This window comes from Saccopteryx bilineata, chromosome 2, assembly GCF_036850765.1.
Source record: "Saccopteryx bilineata isolate mSacBil1 chromosome 2, mSacBil1_pri_phased_curated, whole genome shotgun sequence".
Taxonomy (NCBI): Eukaryota; Metazoa; Chordata; class Mammalia; order Chiroptera; family Emballonuridae; genus Saccopteryx; species Saccopteryx bilineata.
Genome location: NC_089491.1, coordinates 275818877 through 275833876, shown reverse-complemented (window position 1 = coordinate 275833876; position 15000 = coordinate 275818877). Strand labels below are relative to the sequence as shown.

Sequence of the window (15000 nt, the reverse complement as noted above, 5' to 3'; positions counted from 1 at the left end):
CGCTGTTAAAAGTCAGAAGACAAGAGGTCCCCATAGGGACACAAGTCCCCCCACCCTGGTCCATATCTCTCTTTCATGAACCAGCTTGGCTCCCCGCAGGGCTCTGCCTTTGCAAACCCTGATGGAAATGGCTGTACTAACGCTGTGTATAGCGAGATGAGCACATTTTCTCCTTTCTTGTTGGGCTTCCTGAGTTGCTGAGTGAACTGATGTTGGTCTTGGTCGCTGGAACCATCTCAGTGCATGGCAAAACACAGGCGGTTTTGAAATTCATGATGGGAGTTTCCTGACCAACTAAAGAAAATGTTCTCCCTCTCCCTCCCTCCTTCTCCCTCCCTCCTTCTCTCTCCCTCCTTCTTTCTCTCTCCCTCCTTCTTTCTCCTTCCTTCCTCTCTCCCTCCCTCCCTCTTTCTTTCTCCCTCCTTCTTTCACTCTTTCTCTCCCTCCCTCTTTCTCTGTCTCTCTCCCTCTCTCCCTTTCTCCCTTTCTCCCTTTCTCCCCCCCCCCCATCCTCTGCTGGGGTAGAGGAAAGCTTGTTTCTACAGCAGAAGGTGCTCAGGCAGCCCCCGCCCCCCCCCCCCAGCTGTTGATTAGACTCAGGGTTAGTTGCGTGGTTGATGGGCGTGCTGCTGCCTGAGGGACTGTGGTTTCTCTCCCCCAGGATGAGCTGCCCAGCCGGGAGCCCACGGATGTGGAGCAGCTGCTGAAACAGTCTCAGACCGAGCTGCTGTGGCTGCAGAGACAGCTGGCGGCCATCTGGGCAGGGTGCTCCCCCTACCTGGGACCACACTTCCATGTGAGTGCCCCCCTTCTGGACCGCACAGGCTGGGTGGGCGGGGCTGGGTCTCAGAGCTGTCACCTACAGCAGCATTCCTCCCTTATTCATGGGCCACATCATGTGGTGTGTTACCAAGGGTCTTTTTTTTTTTTAATTGTAGGCTGTTTTTCTTTATAGTTCAATGAGTTTTAGTAAATAATCGTGCTTTGAGTAGAAAAGAAATAGTAATATTTCTGCACATGGTAAAAAAACTTACTCTGTATCAGACTAAAAAGGGATGTTTACTCCCAAACTCAGTCCTGGTCCCTCTGTCGAGAGGCAGCCGCTCTTATCACTGTGGGCGAGCTTCCCGAAGGTCTGTGCCTTTTTTTTTTCTTTTCAATTTTTAAAGTTAACTTTATTGAGGTGACATTGGTTAATAAGATCACATAGATTTCAAGTGTACAGTTCTGTGATACATCAATCATCTGTCGCCTTGTGTGCCCACCACCCAAAGTCTGAAAAGTCTACATATAGCTCTCGATTGGATTGTTGGTCTTGTTAATTTGCAAGAGCTCTTTATATATTAAGCATGTCATGAGGCAGATTTATCATGAAGCCAGTGAAGTTTAACCCTCGCTTGTATAAACCTTCGGAGACCCTGGAAAGGATCCTAGCCTTGAGTTCTTAAGATTCACTCAAGAGATTTCAGCTGCATTGTTTAAGATGACTGTGTGTTTCTAGTGAGACTTTGCCTTGTGCGGGTGTCTGACAGGCTGTGGCATTTTTGAAATCTAGCTAAAAGGCAGTTCAGTTAGGGCTGCGTTTAATCTGGATGTAGTGGGACACACTAATTGGTTTTCTGTCACTTCTGGGGATAAATTTTCACCAGCCATCACAGTACGGGGTGGCTGCCAGTAATACTTAGACTGCCGTCTGTACTGAGTTATTCTTCATGACCCCGTGTGGCCGAGGACCTGGCCACGAGATGGCCACAGCAGGGGTTTAGCACTGGAGACATTTGGGCAGTGGGTGCCCAAAGGGGTTTGAAATGTCTGGGGACAAAGGCTGGTCCTCACATGTGCCCCTGTGAGTGGAGGATGCCATTCTCACCAGAGCAAGGCCGACCGGGAAGTCCTGCCTGGTTTGTCCCTGTCCTCCAGCAAACATAAGCGCAGCCCACTGTAAATGCACTTTCTCATCTGGTGGCCAACATCAGATAGTGTTTATCAGGATGCGATACTTGTCGGACACATTTTGGATAAGCAATTAAAACAACAGGTTGGTTTGTTATTTTACATTAGATACATTTGTTAAAAAAAAAACCTTTAAACTACCAATAACTTAAAAAACAAAGTCTGATCAGTTGTGCTAGGGGAAAGAATTTTTCTTCTTATTCTCACAAAAGAGAATAATATTACAAAATCGTTTTTCATAGGAGGATGTGATCAAAGAATGCAGCCAAAAAAGTGTTTAAAAAAAAAAGTATTACAAAGGTGTGTCAGGCAGATGATTAAAACAAATATGTTACTATTTTTCTCAATTTTGTGATGTTTGTGGGATGTGTTAGCTATTTAAAGTCTGGAATTTCTTACGATTTATATTTTCATTCTTTATTAATAGTCATATTTGTACCGTTTTGTATTGGTGGGTTTAACATTGTTTTAATCTTAAACAGTGCTCCCCAAATTGAATAAACTCCAGGCCCCACAGAACTTGGACCTGTATCTGAGTCAGAAACTTGTGTTCCAAATATTGTATCCCAGCCTGTAAATTATCTTTCGATTTTCTATGTGGCATTTTTTCCACCATGCAGATGTTTTAAGTCGCCACATAGTCTAATTTAATCAGCCCTTCTTTTCATCATCTCTGGTTTTTCTGTCTTGCTTAGGAAGTCCGTCTTGGTTTCTTCTAGGATGTCTAATTTTTCTTTTATGTGTTTAGATATTTGATTTCATCTGGAGCTGATTTTTGTGTAAGAATATTTTTAAAATTACCCCGTTTTCTGACTATTATTTATAGAACAATTGGCCTTTTATATTGATTAGATTCATATATTAACTTCTCATGTGTAATTTGATCTGTTTGTCCAGTCCTGTTCTTTTGCCCTAGCTGTCCATGCCTCATGAGCAAACAATTTTATTTATGTATTTATAAGATACTTGTATGTCTGGTGAGATTAGTATCCTTCCTTTACTCTTTTTTTTTTAACTCCGAAAATTGTCAGTTTATAGTTTTGTGTTTATATGTTCATATAAAGCTTAGACTTGGGCGTCCACAGGTCTAAAAAGTCCTGCCGTTGTCTTTATTGTAATCACATGAAATCATAAGGTTGATTTAGGGAGAAAATTTTTGTTTTTCTTTAGCAAGATAGAGAGAGGGACAGACAGGGACAGAAAGACAGGAAGGAGAGAGATGAGAAGCATCAATTCTTCATTGCAGTTCTTTAGTTGTTCATTGATTGCTTTCTCCTATGTGCCTTGACTGGGAGGCTGCAGCAGAGCCAGTGACCCCTTGCTCAAGCCAGTGACCTTGGGCTCAAGCCAGCGACCTTGGGCTCATGTCTATGATCTCACGCTCAAGCCAGTGACCCCACGCTCAAGCTGGTGAACCCACTGTCTAGCCAGGGACCTCAGAGTTTCAAACCTGGGTACTCTGCATCCCAATCTGACGCTGTATCCACTGCACCAAGGGAGTGCTTTTTCCCAGACGGCCCTTCTGAATGGGACGTGCCCAGCCAAGCCCCCTCCACACCAGCAATCAGAAAACTCCCAACAGTCAGTTCTGCAGCTTTGCCTCTGACGCATCTCTGACATCCGGCAGACACAGTGCACGTTTACGGGAGCTGCTGATGGCCTACTAGACCTGGTGGCTAGCAGGGCTTTTTTGTGGTCTGTGTCCATTTGGAGCTGGGGGGCATGTAACCAGCGTCTGAAGGGTTTAGTTCTCTTATTTCTTCAGGGCTGCAGGTCTCAGCCGGGAGCACAGCTTGCAGACCTAGGTAATCTTCCCCCTGCATTGACCATGTTGGCATCCCCCGATGGAGGCAGACAGCTTCCTCAGCATTTCTGGTCACCTGAACGCAGGCCCACAGAAGTCTCTGCCTCCCTGCCTTGTCCATGATCTTGTTCACAGAACTTACCTAGGCTTTGGGAAATGAGAACCTGTCACCCAGACATGTAATCTCTGCCTTCCTTCCTGTTCAGACACGACTCTCAGCGGGGAGGCCTGTCTCCTGGCCTCAGCTTGCCTGAGACCTGTCACAGGAGCAAGGCCTTGCTAAGGGGCACAGGGTTATCTTCTGCTGCTTTGTCTCCCACAACAGCCCATGGCTCTCTTAGAAGCAGGTGTGACTCTTTTGTAGATGAGGGGACAGACGGACCCTCCAGGCCACACATAGTCAGGATTTAGTGGGTCTCCCAATGCAAGTACCATTTCCAGCCTTCTTTTTCTTTTTCTGTTTCTTCTTCCTTTTCTTTTTCTTTTTTTTTTTTTTTTATTCATTTTAGAGAGGAGAGAGAGAGACAGAGAGAGAGGAGAGAGAGAGACAGGGGGGAGGAGCTGGAAGCATCAACTCCCATATGTGCCTTGACCAGGCAAGCGCAGGGTTTCGAACCGTCGACCTCAGCATTTCCAGGTTGACGCTTTATCCACTGCGCCACCACAGGTCAGGCCCTTTTCTTTTTTTAATCGAGGGGAGATTCATGCAACATAAAATTAACCATTTACAGTGAACCATTCCGTGCCATTTAGTGCCCTCCTAGTGTCATGTGACCACCACCTTGAGCCACATCCTTGTTAGCATTCACTGCCCACTACCCCCCACCCCTCACCCAGCACCGGTCACGCCCACCACCGGTCTGTTTTCTGTGTCTGTGGCTCTGCCTGCTGAGCCTCTGCTGCAGACGGAGCAGTGAGGTACAATACACATGTGGTCTCTGGTGTCTGGCTTCTCTCTCAGCACGTGTTTTCAAGGCTTTACCACAGTGTAGTGAGTCAGGACTCAGTTCCTGTTCACGTTCACAGCTGGATAGTGTTCCATTGCAGGGTCTGGCCACGGTTGTGGATCATTCACCTGTTAACGGACCCTCAGTCGCCTCTACCTTTTGGCTGTTGTGAACACGTGTGCCTGTGTTTTCTTAGCATGGCTCCTCCCTTTGCTGGTCACACTTATGGGCCTGATGGCTCTGCCCACAGAATGACAAGGGAAAGGGTGGGGGGGATGGCACCTGCTGCTGGTATCAGCACAGGGCTCTGCCACCAGTGAACCCAGTGGACCGGTGGCTGTGAGGCTGAAAGGAGCCTTGCACCCTGCCGGCACCTTCCGGTGCTCCCTGTATTCCAGCAGCAGCAGGGTCCTGGTCAGGGCACCTGTGCTGGATCCATATACCCTGAAGAAGCTGTCTTGGAAAAGCGTTTCCCTCTGGCCTTTGACTTGGAGGTCACTGTGGTTCCAAGTGCCTGCACGCCTTCTGTTCCCCTGACCCTGTACAGGCGGGCAGCAGGAGGACCCGCCACTGCCTTGGTTTTTGGGGGCCCAACACAGTGTCCCACCAGAGGGGCTAAACTGTTCAGTATCTTTAAATAATGTGATTCCAATCCCGGAGGAAGTCCAGCGTGGTCCCCTAGCCTTTGACTCTTGCATGCCAGTGTTGCTAGGTAGCTGGTCCATCTGTGTAGCCGCCCGCACTTCTGGGGGTGGGGGTGGGGATGACACAATTTGTCCTTTTCACATTGGAGGCTTGGGGGGCAGGGGAGCCGGACCGGTGGGTAACGACCCCAGCCACTGGGTCTCTGCATGATCACGAGCCCTGGGCTTGTGGTGTCCAGGGGCTGAGCACCAGTGGGTTTATCTTCATCCTGTGCCCTCAGGCTGTTGCTTGCTGGAGACCCCTGGCTGCCAGCAGGGGAGATTAGGCATTTTTTTACTCCACGGAGGGGGGGTTTGCTCCGAGCCCCATGTGGCTGAGGGCGCTGATTCACCTCCATTTCTGTCCCGGCATTGACCGTGGCTCAGCTCGGTGAAAAAGAAACTGGCAGTGAGGGGAAAGCCATCTTGGTCTGTGTGTTTGTGTGTGCACGCGTGTGCGTATGTGCGTGTGCGCGTGTGTGTTTAAACACTGGTGTTTCATGGGCTCTGGGTACCGCTGCATGGCGGATGATCCTCCCTCCCTCTCTCTCTCCCTCTCTCGCTCTCCCTCTCTCCCCTCTTCTCCCCCTCCTCCCTCCCACCCCCTCCCTCCGCCTCCAGTTTGTAATCTGACACAGTAGACTGCAGTCCTCTCCGCGGTGAAGCGGTGAAGCTGGAGTCTTGGCCCTGCTGCTTGGAAGGTAGGCTGAGATTTGTTTTTCCTCCTAAAAATAGCCTCTTGTTCCCTCACCTTCCCGCATCGCATGAGCTGCGGGGCCTCGTGGGCAGGGCTGTAGCAGAAACTCTGCCCTGACAAAGTTTATTTACAGTGGCCTGAGGGTGCTCTTCCGCAGGGGTCCAGGCAGCCAGCGAGAGCGCGTGGGTCCTGGTGCGGGAGAGATGGAAGGATGGAAGGGGGTGTCTCCAGACCACCCCTCTGCTCGGCTGGATGGGGCCTCTCAGTCCCCAAGGACCGGTGGATCCCTTTCTGAAGGGCAAGGCTGACCGCTTCCTCTCTCTGTGTGGGGCTCCCCGCTTCCTCCCACCCCCAGATTTGCAGAACAGCCCCTCTGGGTGAAGTTCCACATCACACCCGGCCATACCATGCCGTTCTGACCTCGGGATGTGATGATGTCTGACTGTCTCAGTTACCTACGCGTCTGGGGCTTTGGAAGTGGTATTTGTGCAGCTGGGGGCTGGCATGAGGAAGGGGAGGTAGACCCCCCTTCCCAGAATCAAAGAGTTGGCTGTCTTCACCCCCAGCTCGGCCCAAATGTGGAACGCATGGAGTGAGGAACCGGCACATTAAGATTTTGTCAATTCACGTCCCCTAGACTGACTTGAATAATTTGTCAAAACAGATATTTCCGGCAGAGAGTGTGTGTGTGCCTGTGTGCACGCAGCAGCCTGTGCTGGACAGCCTCTCTCCAGGCGGGCTGCCTTTTCACCTGCAAACACAGTGCTCACAGGACCACCTGTCCAGGGAGAAGTTGGGTTTAGGGGGAGACCGGGCCCGGGGTGAGGGCGCAGCTTGCTGTCCTGACCCTGAGTTCTCTGTAGAAGCAGGTGTGCCCCTGTCCCCAGGGAGCCCACACTGCCTGTCCCCACCAGCCTCATCACTGTCAGGGGTTGCTGGCTGAGTGGAGGGGGCTCACCGGTGTCATTGGGTGGACAGGAGGCAGTGGGGTCGCAGGGGTTCCCACAGGGGCTACCCAGGCCCCTCTGCTGGTCTCCATCCTGGCAGTCTTTCAGGATGTTGGGATGAACATGGAGGATGGGGGCTGGGGGAAGGGTTTGAGGTCCAGACCTGGTCTTTCTCTGCATCCATTCCCTCCTTTCCTGGAGGGAGACCCCGCCTCATTAAGGAAGCCGCTGCTGGAGGGAGTGAGCGGCTCTGAAAATGGAAGAGCAGATGGAAGGGGAGGCCCGCAAGGCCGGCAGCCAGTGTGTGGGGGCGTGGAGCCCTCTCCTCTGTGCCCCGTTTCTGAGTCCCCTGAGTGAGGGCACCAACAGGAAGGGACACGCTTTATAGCTCACCCTGTCTGCCAGGTAGACAGTCGGGGGGGCCCTCTGGGAAATAGAGGCCACCCCCACCCCAGACGCCGGCCCTGCTGGAACCTCCTGGAATTTCCTTCTGTCCTGGACCAGTGCCGGCGCCTGGGATTTGGGCTGCATATCTCAGGGCGCTGTGTGGGCCCCTGTGACGTGTGTTTGGAGCCTCCAGTCAAGGTGATGGCAGCATGCGGGTCTGTGGGTTCAGCGTGGGGCTGGGGCGGGGGAGGATGGCGGTGGGGGGACTAGGCTGTGCCCCAGGGTCCAGGGCTGCGTGGCCAGCCATCTGGCACTGCACCCAGGACACAGAGCAGAGCATTGGGAGGTTATTCAGGGAAGTGGCTAGCAGCTGATGGTACCGCCCCACCCCCTTCTGAGAAGCTCACCGGCTGGGTCTGGGGAAGTATGGTATTGTCAATGTGCCCAAGAAGGCCTCTGAACTGTAGGGCCCGCCCCCTGACCCTGGCCAGAGGCCTCTGTGTCTGGCTCAGCCCAGGGCACGTGGGCACCCAGCTACAGCCAAACCCTAGCCTGTGCGTGGGTGCTATCAGACCTTCCCAGGTGAGGCGGCCGTGTGCGAACCAAGCTGAGAATTTCTAGCAATTAACAAAAGGGGGGTGGCAGCCAACCAATTCAGCCCCTTTCCTGCACCCGAACTTGACTCCCACCTATTTTGCTTGGTGTGTGGCTGGCGTTTGGGTGGAACAACCTGTGTGCTCAGGCACGAGGGCAGGGGCAGAGCAGAGGCACTGTCCTGAGCTGCCCCCTTCTCCACCACAGACCCCTCCTTGGTGTTCTCCGAGGAGGGCTGGATTTTTTGTTAGAGCAGCCGTTCTTGAATGTTACCAAGCGTCTGAGTCCCTGGGTGGAAGCACAGAGTCTGGCCAGGCTGTCTGGGGCCGGGAGTTTGCATCATTCAGTTTCCGGGGGAGCCAGCACTGCCGCTCCAAGGACCCACTTTGAGAATCGCTGGGTCAGTGGTCATGCATCTCTGGGAGGTGGTTCCTGTTTTCTCAGGGTTTGGTTAGGGTTATAAGTGAAGTATAACATAATACTCACTTCCCAGATGGGTCTGTCTCATCTGCATGCAGACCTCCTTGTGCTAGGAGCCTCCCCAGTGGGAACCTGGTCAGCACCTGCTCCCAGGGGCGAGAGTTCCCACTGCGTTCTCGGGGCATTTCCCCCTCTGTGGGAGGCACTGGGGCCAGTGAGTGACTGGACAGGCTATCCTGGTCTGTTGTGGATGAATAGGAGTGGCTGACACCAACTTCTAGAAAATTCTGTTTCCACTTCTCTGGTTCCTTTTGGACTAGATCATTTTATCTCATAACCTGTGTTTCCCCAACTTTGCTTTTTGCTTCTGCTCATTTGAGAAGCTGTCTGATCTCGTTAGGGAGCCTGTTCCACAGTGCGTGGGGCTGTTTGTCAAGGAGTGGCTGCCTGTCCCGGTCCTGGTGGTTCCGGGTCCTGGTAGTGCCGGCTCCGTGGCTGCCATGTGGAGGTGGAGAATCCATGCACTCCTCAGTCGTACATGCTGCTGTAGTCTATCCTCTCCTGTCCCTCTCTCCTTCCCCTTTTCCTTCCTTCCTTCCTTCCTTCCTTCCTTCCTTCCTTCCTTCCTTCCTTCCTTCCCTCATCTCTCCCTCCCTCCCTCAGTCCCTTCCTTCCTTCTCTCCCCTTCCTTCCTTCCTTTTCCTTCCTTCCTTCCTTCCTTCCTTCCTTCCTTCCTTCCTTCCTTCCTCCCTCCCTCCCTCCCTCCCTCCCTCCCTCTCTCCCTCCCTTCCTTCCCTCTTGCCTTCCTTCTCTCCTTCTTGCCTTCCTTCTATTCCCTCTTGTTTTCCTCCTCTCCTTCTTGCCTTCCTTCTATTCATCCATCCTTCCCTTCTTCTATCTATCCAACTTTTGATCCATTCATCCATCCTTCAATCTGCCCACCCACCCACCCTCCCACCACCCCTCCCTCCCTTCCTCTCTTCTTCATTGCCCCTTTCCCCTCTCCCCTGGTCTTATTATTTCTGTCTTCCCTTTTACCCCACTCCCACTCCTTGTACCTTCTCTATCACGGACAACTCTTTCAGCATGTTACTGAGTGCCCTTGAGCCTGCACTCTGTGAGGTACCCGTGCTGTTGCCCTCGTGTGTGAGGAGCAGGAGTCCTGCTCTGCTCCAGACCTGGTTCTGACTCCTCTGTCTCCCGTGCTGCTCTGTGCTTTTCAGCCTGTCCATGTAGCTGTGCGCACTTCTGGCTGGTCACTTCTGATCGCTGCACAACATGCCAAAGTGTCCATAGGCCACACTGTGTCTGCCCGATCCTCAGTGAGGTGCCAGGTTGGCCACACAAATGGCGTACAAGTCCTTGTACGCGTGCCTTGTAGTCCTGTGTGAGGGTCATCCTGGTGCACCTCAGCGTGGGTCGCTGGGTCGTGGGGTGTGTCTGCTTCATATGGGTGGGCTCTTCAGGGTTCTTCTCTCTCTGTGTGCCCACCAATACTTAGCTCTTCCGATTCCCCAACGTTGGCACACATCCCCTGGGCCGTGTAGGTATGCATCCCTCCAGTTCTCCCTGAAGGTGGTGGAGACCGGGCTGTAAAAGACTCTGTGACTCGAAGATAAGCAGTAGGCAGGGTGGAGATGGCAAGTGTCCAGGCAGTGGGTCTGGTGTCTCGTCAGAGGTGGGAGCCTGGAAGGAGGGTGCACATGCCTTGTCGCTTCTCAGGGATCGCGATCCCCTCCAGGTGTGTTGCTGGCCTAACGTGTCAGGACCCTGTGGGTAATGGGTCCTTCCTTTGAGAGCCAGATATCTGGGGGCCATCTGGGGGCAGTTTGGCCCAGACTCTCAGTGGCGAGTGTCAAATTGACCTTGATTTCTGAAGCTATGTTTTCAGTCACCAAGGGTCACGGAGGAGACTTGAAGAAAAAAATATTTTCATACAATTATCTGTTATTGTCAGTGCTCCTATTAGGGTTAGGCTCCTGGAGCCCTGGCCGGTTGGCTCATTGGTAGAGCATCCGCCCAGTGTGTGGAAGTCCCAGGTTTGATTCTCGGTCAGGGCACACAGGAGAAGTGCCCATCTGCTTCTCCAACCCTCCCCCTTGCACTTCTCTCTATCTTCCTCTCCCACAGCCATGGCTCTAATGAGCAAGTTGGCCCCGTGCACTGAGGATGGCTCCATGGCTTCACCTCAGGAGCTAAAATGGCTTGGCTGCTGAGCAACGGAGCAGTGGCCCTAGATGGGAGAACATCAGCCCCAGACAGGGGTTGTCAGGTGGATCTCGGTCTGGGTGCATGTAGGAGTCTGTCTCTCCACCTCCCTGCAGATGACTTTTTCTTCCTTCTCTCCCTCTTGCCTTCCTTCTCTCCCTCCACCCAACAGCCTAATGTGAGTGATTGGCTTTGTTATCTTGGAAGGCTTCGTGGAAGAGGTGACGTTCAAGTTGAGCCATGAATGGTGGGAAAAGTCCAGCTGTGCAGACACCAGTGCAAAGATGCTGACTGTTTGAAGGAAGGGAGACACTCTTATGGCTTCAGTTCTCATAGACTGATGTGCAGAGGTGCTGATGGGATGGTTTTGGAAAAGGACAAGTGGGCTGGGGTCCCCAAACCTTCCCTCATGAACCCCCCAGCCTCAGTTGTGAGCTCCCAGAAGCCTCTGGACACCAGTGAGTGGTGCCCGTTGTCAGCTCCAGCCTCTGGGATAGGCCAAGGGGGTCCCTTGGCCTGAGGAGGTCCGGTTCTCCTCCTTTCCCCTGCCCCCCACCCCAGCTGGTTCCACCGCGGTGAAAACCTCATCACCCTGCTTTGGGAATAGAGCCCTTTGCGTGGGATTTGGAGGTATTGCCTTATCTGGGGAGCTGGCGGTAGGATTTGGTAAGATTCCCTCTGGTGAGATACTCCTGGTGCCAAAACCTTGCGTGTGGCTGTGGTGACAATATTTAGAGCTGAATGCGGCAGCTGTTTCAACAGAGTTGGTCCTGTCCAGCTGGTTAATGGTGATTATTGACTCATTGTTTCAGCAACTGAAGCACACTCCCCACCATGTTGCTACATTGTTACCTCGAGGCAGAGATGTAGACAGAAAATGGGGCCAGGGGTCTGTTTGCTTCTTTCTTTCTTTTTGCCCCTCTACCACCAGGGGAGCCCCAGAGTATCAAGATGTAACACTTATACTGTTACAAGTTCCAGGTCTTTTAAGGAATTTAGCAGCCTGGGCTCTAAGCTTGGATCCACTCTGGGGCAGGGATGCCAGGTGAGCTTGGAGCTGGACACCTGGCTTCCATCATGGCTGGGGCTTGGGCAGCGGACGTCTCAGCCCCACAGACAGTCCCCGCCCAGCCCGCAGTGTGGTTTCTGCATCTGGAACTCTTTTTTTTTTTTTGGATGACAGCTTTTAATTTTCTTTTTAATTGACTTAAATTTATTGTGTTTACATAGATTCAAGTGTCCCACCAAATATATCCCCCCACCCCCATGTTTCCCTCAACATCCCCCTTGACAGCTTTTAATTTTTATTATGAATGTTTATTGTAGCAAAGTTAGAACCTACCAAAAAAGCATGAAGAGAAGATATGTGACTCATAATCATGTCACCCAAACACAACCGTTGTTAACATTGGCATTTTTTAGGTAGATTTTTTTCCCATTGGGGTTTATATGTAGTTAACTATTTTGAATTGTCTGTGCGTGGTTTTTTAACTTTACATGATAATGGCATTTTTTCCCGGTGTGAAAAACTGCAGAAATGTCCTCTAGAATGGCTGCATAATATTTCAACAAGGCCATCCTCAATGTAGTTACCACATACAACCATGTAGGCTGTTTCTACGTTTCCCATTATTAACAAATAATGGACGGTGATGCTATCCCAACTCCTATTTCTCTGGGTAACAGGTGTGCCAGCTACAGGCAGGAGAGGGGAGCTGGGCGCCTGCAGGGACATAGGCTGTGTGTGGACCTGTCAGCGGTACCTCAGGCTCCCCATTGTCCCTGTAGCTCAGCTGGCTTTAGCTCTCTGCTTGTCCACAAGAGCAGAGAAGTTAATCTTGGTGCTTGGGGATAAATTCAGTTCCTTGGTGTTTTCTGGGCCATTTGGGGGTTTTACACAGTTAATGCTATTCCCTGGGGGCAGAGGGGAGTGTGCGGTGGGGTACAGCTGGCTGGGTCAGCTGGGTGCAGGGGAGCTCTGTATGAATGTCAGGATATGGATGCTCCTGCCACAAGGTGGGTGGGTGGTCTTGGCTGTGTTCTGGATAATTCCACTAGAATTTCAACAAGTCTGCTGGGGGTACAGTAATAGCAGTGCCCACCACAGCCGTGTACCGCACTCTCCCCACGTGCCAGGCCCAGCTCTGAGTGTGTCTGCTGGTTACCTCATTTGTAACCCTCAATCAACCCTGTAAGGCAGGTCCTGTTGTACCTTGCGACTTGCAGATGGGAGAATGAGACCCAGTTCATGTGGCCAAGTCAGGGGTGTAGGTGAGGGGTGCAGCCAGAATGAACTGAGGCATTTGGGGGAGAGCTCACGCCCCTGAATACTGTGAGACACTGCCAGAGTAACACATTGACCAGTCTGGGCATTCCCTTCTCCCCCTCTAGCACCTGTGGGAGAAGTCAGTTCCACGGATGTGTCTGTCTGAAGTGGCCTTCGGTAGGTGGCACTGGCTGTGATTAGAGGGCAGGGTCTTGAGCAAGACTGGCTAGTTCTGATCTTGGCTGTATAGCCACAGGCATGTTTCTTAACCTCTCTGTGCCTCTGTTTTATCATCCATAAAATGGGAGCACAGTGGCATTTACCTTCTCCTCCTCAAAGTACTGTTGTCAGATGAGCTGACACAGGAAGAGCGCCCAGGATGCAGTGAGCACATGGTGAGTGTTACACCTGTTACCCTTCCCCTCGATCAGACGAGGGCGCTCTACAAGTAAGGAAGTTGCATGAGGTGAGACATTTAGAGCCGAGCCCTGCATACAGCGAGGGTTCTGTAAGTGCTGGCTGTTATTCTTGGACTCGAGGCAGACCAGTCATTAAGATGATAATGGAATTAGTGGGCTGGTGTCAGTGGTCCCCAGGGTGACAGATCCCATCTGATGTATTATGTAGCCCTCCCTTCTCCTGGCCTCCCTGCCTCCCTGCCCCCCTGCCCTGGCATAGCATTCCTGTTTGCTCTGCTGCTGCTCCCCTGCCTGACCCCACTGTCTCTTCTCCTGGCCAGCTTTCTATACCTCAGCTACTCAGGTGGCCGGCTCACGTCCTGCGGCAGGTGACATGCAGAGAGCGTCATGGGCTGGTGGCTTGTCTCCCATGTGGCTCTCTGTTAAATGCTGGCTGCTGCAGTGACCTGGGCAGTAGAAAGGCCCCTATAAGAGCCCAGACCCCCACTTACTCAGGTCCGAGCTCCTCAGTCCTCTCATCTGTCTCGGTTGCCGAGAGAAGGTGCCCCTCTAAGCTGTCCTGCTAAGTTTGTTCTGACTCTGGTGTCTTGGGCGCGGCAGCCCAGATGTTTTATCCATGCTACTTCTGCAGTCTGTATTTTCCTTCAAGGAAAACTGCTTAACATGCGTGTAAGGAGAAGTGCCAGCCGAGGTGGGCGGGGCTGTGCCTGTCACGTGACCCTGCGCAGGGGGCCATAAGCCGGAGGAGCCCCTGGCCTTTCTTTGTCTGAGCCAGGCTGCATGGCCTCCCGCGGTGTGTGCAGCCGGTGAGCCCAAACCCCATGCACAATGAGCTGGCACGTTGCAGAAGCAGAGGGAGGGAGGCAGCGGCCAGCAGGCCGGCCACAGGCATAGACACGGCAGGGATGCAGTGAAGGTTACCAGCTGGGAGCATAGCAGAAACGGGGCCAGCCAGTCCCCCCTCCGCCCCCACCACAGGTCTGCGGCTCACAGTCACAGAATGACACCCGGGGACATAGAACCCCTCCCCAGGTGTAACCAGTTCCAGAAAGCATGGGGTTGCTGCCCCAGGAGCCCTGGGGTCAGGTCTCCATTTTGTAATTAACGGGCCATGGGGCTGAGGGTGGCTTACGTCACCTCTCTAGGTTTGGTCCCCACATTTCCAAGGTGGGGGGCTGTTAATGTCAGATTAACATTTCCCAAACTTGGGTTCCACAGGCACCCTCTACCGTGTGCGTACTGAGTGCGAGTGGTTCCAGCGCTTGCCTCCCCTGCCTGGCCCGCAAGCCGGGCAGACACTCCCTGTCCCCTGTCAGGACGGAGTCATTCATTCACCTTCGTCGTCGAAACCTGTGCTGGTACCGACTCAATATCTTTTCCCAAGGAGTTCATCTCCTGTTCTAAAGACATGTATCTGGGCTAAAAATAAACAAATGCAATTCCATGAGATTGCCACCCATGAAATCTTTATGTCATCTTAGATGATGTAGGCCTGAAAAAGAAGACAGGGGATTTGAGCGTGATCTCTCTTGTTCCACTGCCTGGCCGGGTGTGAGGTGGGCCCCTCCTGATGTGGGAGGTGGTCAGGTTGGTCAGGTGGCAGAGACACTGGGGCCCCGGTCAGAGCTCCCCTTGGAGGGACTCTTGGACGAGAATGAAAAGCAGTGATTTCTCA

The 15000-nt window shown here is 52.5% G+C and overlaps 1 protein-coding gene across 14 annotated transcripts in view; it reads left to right on the top strand.

Annotated features, from left to right (window-relative positions):
- The first annotated feature begins 768 nt into the window (after positions 1-768).
- The window catches only part of RIMBP2 (RIMS binding protein 2), a 136086-nt gene continuing 121854 nt past the window's right edge, over positions 769-15000 (top strand). For 12 of the 14 annotated variants that reach the window (XM_066260847.1, XM_066260840.1, XM_066260839.1 and 9 more), the window contains exon 1: positions 6025-6088. The gene's annotated coding sequence lies outside the window, so the exon portion shown is untranslated. Of the gene's footprint in view, positions 797-6007; positions 6089-15000 lie in introns of those variants that run through there. The other 2 variants (XM_066260837.1, XM_066260836.1) reach the window with 2 other exon arrangements.